We start from the raw sequence: 7,276 nt of genomic DNA, 5'->3' as shown, positions 1-7,276 counted from the left end.
TCTCTGTGCGTGTCTCTGAGTATGAATGTGTCTGTGTGTGTGAATGTGTTTCTGTGTGCATTTGTGTCTGCTCATGTCTGTCTCTGTGTATCTGTGTCTGTGTGTGTCTGTATGTGTCCATGTGTCTGTCTCTATGTCTGTGTATGAATGTGTGTCTATCCACATCTGTCTGTATCTTGTGTCTGTTCATGTCTGTCCGTGTGTATCTCTGTCTGTGTGTCTGTGTATGTATGTATGTGTCTATGCATCTGTCTCTGTGTATCTGTCTGTGTATCTGTGTGTACTAATGTGTCTATGTGTCCATGTCTGTTTGTGTGTCTGTCTGTGTGTGCTGCTGGGTGAAGACCGTGGAGGGACCTATCCGGATAGTTCATAGTGAATTGTGGTGGTAATAGGACTAGTGACATCTTGGAGGTAGAGATAAGAGATCTCAGGACCAGATGGACTAAAAATGAGGAAAAGGAAAACAAAATGGGGAGATTTTCACGGAGCTGGCTCTGGGCCTGGTGAAGGTTTGCTCTGAGATCAAAGACCAGAGGCTCCCTCTGCAGCACCTCTGGATGCCCCTGGAAAGAGGCCCAGAATGGAGTTGGAAGTGCTGGTCTGAAATTAAGCAGGAGGCAGGCCCCAGACAAGGCTCCAGTCCCACAAAAAGGACCTGACTAATTCTCAGGATAGAAGGGGTGTGGCGGGTAGTGGCCACTCCCTCTGCCCACGTCTGATACAGGGTGTAGAAATGTCACACTTGTCACACTGCACCCCAAGGCTTCTCTTGCCCACCTTCTGCCTGGCTGAGTCAGCTGCCGGCACTTTGGCATACCTCCCAGTTTCAATTATTTGGCCCCATTGTCCCTAGAAATTTATTGTGCTTGTCAGAATATGGGTCTCAGTTTGGGGCTTGTAGAATCCGAGTACCTAAGTCATCGGTTATCAGAAGCCATACATTTGTCACTGGTCAAACACACTTGTCATGCACCATCAATGCGCAGATGATCCTCAACTCAGTGGCTGAGCAAGTGCAGACCCCACCAGAGGTTTCCATGTCCTCTCAAGGTCCCCAAGTCCCTGTTTACAACTCTCCAGAACATCCCAGGGTCTTTTTTAAAAAGCTGGCATAAAAAATGGAGGAAGAAGAGCCCAGCCTAAGAGAGCTGCTCTCCAGGTGTGGCCGGTCAGCCCCACCCTCCCCTGCAAAGGTATGAATGATGGAAGAGAACAGGTGGGAGCAAGGGGTCCGGCTGAGCAGCACATTCCCCGCCCCCTCCCAGGATGCTGTGAGAAGGCCAGAATTCATAGCCCGGGCGACAGATTCTGGAATTGCTCTCTGCGTCACTCCTGAAATTCTCGATCTCATCCTTTAAAAATGAAGACAGTCCTGGGAAGATCAAGGGACGTGTGCACATAGCATCATGAGTTGATGGTTGTTTCCTGAGCTGACAGTTATGGATGCAGGGCACAGAGGGCAAAGGATGGGAGAGAAGAGGCTTGTTTACTGTCTTAATGTTTCAACAACTGTCGGAGGCCCTGAATATTTCATTACTACTGTAGGAAGAGTAGTTAAGTCTTTGAAGCAGAAACCTATAAAGCAAAAGCATAAGACAGCTGAGAGCGTCCTATGCAGAAAGTCCTGAGGTGGGGTCACCTGTGCCTCTGCTTCCCAATCCTGCATGGCCTCTCTGCTCCCAGGATGTACCTACGGGCCAGTCAGTACTCTAGCTACGTTATAATAGTAGTTGTGGAAGGGCTGGGCCTGTAGCTCAGTGGTAGAGTGTGTGATGAGCATGCATAAGGCCCTGGGGTCAAGCACCCATTCAAAAAAAGAATAGCAGTTGTAGGTAATTAAGTAAAATGTATAACGTTCTTCATACAGGTGAACATGTTCTGAGCACAAACAACCAAATATACTTATCTTCTGGAGCTCAACCCGTGTTTAAGTTGGAACTTATTTTTTTCTTTTGCAGTACTGGGGATTGAATCCTGGGTCTAGTGCATACTAGGCAAGTGCTCTACCCCTGAGCCACACCCTGTCTAGTGTTTTTGTATTTATTTTTCCCCCACATTTTTTTTTTAAAGAGAGAGTGAGAGAGGGGGAGAGAGAGAGAGAGAGAGAGAGAGAGAGATATTTATTTTTTAGTTCTCGGCGGACACAACATCTTTGTTGGTATGTGGTGCTGAGGATCGAACCCGGGCCGCACGCATGCCAGTCGAGCGCGCTACCGCTTGAGCCACATCCCCAGCCCTCCCCACATTTTTTTTTATTAACTGGTGCATCATGGTTGTACAGAATAGTAGAATTTGGGCTGCAGATATAGCTCAGTTGGTAGAGTGCCTGCTTCACATGCACTAGGCTGTGGGTTCAATCCCCAGCACCCCCCACACACAAACACCCCTGAAGAATGGTGAAATTTGTTATTACATATCTGTACATGTGCACAGTATCCCTGTAGAGTTAGCCAATATTGCTTCTTGGCACTTCCTCCCATTCTCCCCTCCTTCCACCCCCTGGTCCCTTTTCTCCTCTGATCCCTTTGATTTCAATGAGATTCGCCCCCTCTTTCTTTTTCTCTTCCTCTCTAGCTTCTGCATATGGGAGAAAACATTCTGAGTTTTACTTATTTCAATTAATTAATAATGGTCTCTAGTTCCATCCATTTTCCTGCAAATGACATAATTTCATTTTTCTTTATGGTTGAATAAAACTCCATTGTTTATATGCACCACATTTTCTTCCTCCATTCGTCCATTGATGGACACCCGGGCTGGCTCCACAGTTTGGCTTCTGTGAACAGTGCTGCTATAGAGGAACTAGTGTTTTTAGACACTTATTCATCACTGTGCTCAAAGCTTTACAAGGGTGATCCGTTTTCCCACGACAACTCTGTGAAATTGGTCCTATATCTACTTTCCTCTTGCAGATAGAGGAAGCAAGTTTAACCCTAATTGGATTCAGGATTCAAATGCAGCAGCACGCTCCAAGCCACACGTTCCTCAGGCACAGCCCCGTCTGCTGTGTCCCATGGCACGCAGACACACGTTTTCAATCCAGAAAGAGGAAGGACTGCTCCTCAGCAAGGCGATGATGGGTGTCCTCTCAGGAGGTGGTGTGGGTGGTGAGCAAGGACCTTCAGCCAGATGGACACAGGTTCAAGTTCTGCCTTGCCACTTGTTACCCTAGGCAAATTTCTAATCTCTCTGAGACTTAACACGCCTAGCTGTAAAACCGAGGGAAGTAATGTGGACCCTACAGAAAGGCATGAAGATTAAGTGATGTGACATAAAGTGTGTCTAGCACTTATTAGGCCAATTAAGCATTGGTCCTCTGCCCCCTGGCTTTGATGGCAGAATTGTGAGCTCTTGGAAATATACAATCCTTTTGTTCTTCTTTTCAAGGTACTGGGGATGGCACCCAGGACCTTTATGAGCACCGCAACCTGAAAAAGCAACCTCTAACAAGAAGCAGGGATGGTTTCACCAAGATGGTAGGGTCAGGTAAAGCCTCTCCTTCTCTCAGGTCTCAGGAACCTTATCATGAGCTACTAAAAACATTCCCTCCAAGCAATACACTGTAGGTAGGCAGCTCATCAGAAGTATTTCCCCAGCCTACAGTGGCAGCCTCTCTCACCGCGATTCAGTTGTGTTTGTAGCCCTCGCTGGGTTACCTACGGCTGGCAAAAGAGAAAAATGGTGAAAGTTCTCAAGTTTATTGGATGAGTGGTCTTCAGAGCTAGAGCAAAGTCAGGGGAACCCAGGTGGGGGTTGGAGATCAGAAACAGAGGGAAGGTCAATGGAGAGGATGGGGAGTGAGTAGGGATGGAAAAGGGGAGGAAATGCAGAATGAGTTTGACAAAATTACTTGATGTGCACGGATAAATATACCGCAGGGAATTCCACCTTCACATGTATCTGTAAAGCACCATTTAAAGATAGATAAATAAATGAATGGAAGGTAGAACTATAGAGGAAGGGAGATGGGGTGGGGACCAAGGGCTGAAATGGAGTAAATTGATACGAATGCATGTACGGTCATGTCAAAATGAACCCAACTATTATGTACAACTCAAATGCACTAATAAAAAGAAAAATTTATAAATAAGATAAATTGGATGAATGGGTGGGATCAATCACTAAAACAAACAAAATAACACATGACCACCTCCTTATGGGCTTTGCAAAGTTGCCCATTGTTAGAAGGTATTAGAAGTGATGGGGAGGCTCACAAAGACCATTAGGTATTCTAGGAACTGCCTTCGACTCTGGGAAGTGTGCACTGCTCTGAACCTTCCCACAGATTCCTGCAGCACCCACAGCTCAGGTTCCAAACAGCTTTGCCAGGAACCAGGTCTATTATCTTTTCCAAGTTACCAAACCTCAGCTTCAGTGCACTCAGCAACATTGGAATATAAAAACACCCTCTTTGCAGAGCTGGAAAAGCTAAAGACTCACCAAGTGCATTTAATAGCCTCTGATTTGTTTCCCACATAACGGTGCCATGCTCCGGTAAGGCCACCGTGAGCAAAAATGTCAATAGTCATTTGCACTGAGCTTGTTGCCGCTCTAGGTGTTCACGAGAGTGTTGCACACACATACAAAAAGCTCAGAAGTCACCTTTCTGGGGAGCAGGGTCATGGAGAGGGGTGTTAGGTTGCAGCAGACACTCATGCCCTTGTTCCTAAAGTCTACATTGTCTGGGGCTGGGGCTGGGGCTCAGCGGTGGAACGCTTGCCTCACACTTGTGAGGCGCTGGGTTCAAGTCTCAGCACCACATAGAAATAGATAAACAAAATAAAGTTGTCCCTCTACAACTAAAAAAAAAAAAAAAATTTAAAGTCTACATTGTCTGAGCCTGAAAAGTAAAAGACTCTCTGAGGTTGGCATTATCGTCATGTCATAGACAAAGGACCCAAGTCCCAGAGAGGCTCAGGATTTGTCTAGGATCAAACACAGGGAAGCAATAGAATAGGAATTTGAATAGGTCCCTCTACCCCTTCCTTCTAATGCTAATGCACCAAGCAAACATGAATCAGTTAACAAACTGTTAACTATCTCCAGGCATATTTTTTGCATTTTTTCCCAGACTTCACTTTGGCATTAATAACCAAAATGTTTGAAGCCCAGCATAATGGTGTGTACCTATCGTCCCAGCTACAATAGGAGGCTGGGACAGAGGATTTCTTGAGCCTAAGAATTGGAGATCAGCCTGAGGAACATAGCAAGACCCTGTCTCTAAAATTAAAAATAAAAACAAATAACCAAAAATGTTCAATTCAGCTTCAGGGACTCGGAATCAGTCCAAGACAAGATGGGATCAGAACCAGGAACACCAGAAGAGGGTCCACGACAGGCAACAGTCAGTCTTCAAATATTTAATCATATACTGCTCTAAAAATTGTTTAAATTGTTTAAATGTGCACCATATATACATATGTGCATGCACGTGCCATACATACATAATTATGTGATCATATTTCTACTGCACTAATATTGTTCTAAATCACACACAAAAGGAAACTGCAAAAGAAGGTAATAAGTAACACTTTAACATAATTCTCATTTTATTTCATGTATTAATGTAATAAAAATCCTTTTGCTTTGTGACCATGTTTCATTATTTCATAAGGTCTTTATCCCAGAAGCACAGTATCCGAAGGCTGGTATCACATACAGTTCACCTCTCAGCCTGTTCCCTTCATTGAAATTGGCTGACTTGCTGGGAAAGACGCCTCACAGAAGTAGAGAAAGGACTGGCCGACGACGGCTGCTGTGCAGAACCCTGCAGTGAAACGCCCAGCGGATCCCCAAAGGAGGGTCGGGGTCATTCCAGCTCACTATGAACCTTCCTGAAGGTCGCACAAGTCACGACAACTCCACACCCAGGAAGCCACTTTGTCTTGGGCTCACAAACCACTGAGCCTGCCAATATGCTAAAAGCAAGGGGACGCCCTGGGACACAGCCTCCTGGGAGCACAGGCTCCTCTCCATTCCCATCAGTGTCACTGTGACCGAGAGGGGGAGCCCATGACCACCAGTTGATTAGGAAGCAAAGCTTTGTTTCTGTTTATACTGAAAAAAAAAAAAAAAAAAAAAAAACAAGAATTATTCTTTATATTTTTTCCTGCAACCTCAGTAGACTGTCTTAAATAAACCCCACTTTGGGGATCAGTACTCCAGGGAACGGGAGAGGTCAAGTACCAGTCAGGCTGTAAAGGTCCTAGGAGCCAACCTCAGCTGGCCGGGCACCGTGGTGGGTCAGGATCCCCAAGGGGCCGCTGTGTGCGGCCACACCCCAACCCCAAACACAGTGGCAATTCCCAGATCTTGGGCCCCACCACCTGGGGCAAGGGGAATCCTGTTCCCTTCTTCTTCCTCTTCCTACCCCTCCCCCTTCTTTCTCCTCGTCCTCCCTCCCCCTCCTTTTTCCTCATTAACTCAGGGATTAGGCAGAACCAAATTTAAAGACTACAGATTTTCAATTCTGCTTTTCAGTTCTGCAGTTGGACCGGGCTGCTTACAGGCAGAGACTGGTGATAATAAGTCATTAAGCAATATCATGTGAGGGTTCTGGTCCTTAATCAGATTGACTGCATCCTCTGGCCACATCAGGTCGCCTCCCTAACCTTGTAGCTACCTCATTTCTAAAATCAAGGACCTGCTCCCGCCCCAAAACTTTTTAATTCTATGAAATGGAAAGGTGGGAAATACTAACCATCTCTGGAAATGTAGTTTCATTCATAAATTTTATTTGTGCACCTAATCCTTGATTCAGGAAAAAAGAAGAGATAATATTTAATACTTCTCTACAGTTCTTTATCCTTACCCTGGGCACTACAATTCAGAATGCAGAATTGCTTGGACTTCCACAAGCAGATACTGGACTTGTGCAGACTGTCACTTGTTTTTTTTTTTTTTTTAATATTTTATTTTTCAGTTATCGGTGCACACAACATCTTTGTTGGTATGTGGTGCTGAGGATCGAACCCGGGCCGCACGCATGCCAGGCGAGCGCGCTACCGCTTGAGCCACATCCCCAGCCCTAGACTGTCACTTGTTATCAGCTGGGACTGCCTCAGTGCCCTGTGCTCAGTCACACTCCTATGTCAGCCTAGGAGTTATTCTACACTAAGTATGATAAAGAATAAAAGTAGGCTCCTCTAGATTTGCAATAGGAATTTGGGGATCCAGGAAAAGAAAGACTGAGTCTCAAAAGAGAAGCGCCCAGGAGCTATTGGAATGCAGAAAAGGCCCATGGTCCTTTGGAAGGCAGCACAGCATTGCCCAG

This window comes from Spermophilus citellus, assembly GCF_964194105.1.
Source record: "Spermophilus citellus genome assembly, chromosome: 3".
In the NCBI taxonomy this organism is placed as follows: domain Eukaryota; kingdom Metazoa; phylum Chordata; class Mammalia; order Rodentia; family Sciuridae; genus Spermophilus; species Spermophilus citellus.
The sequence above is the reverse complement of the archived record's forward strand: the minus strand, read 5'-3'. Positions refer to the sequence as shown.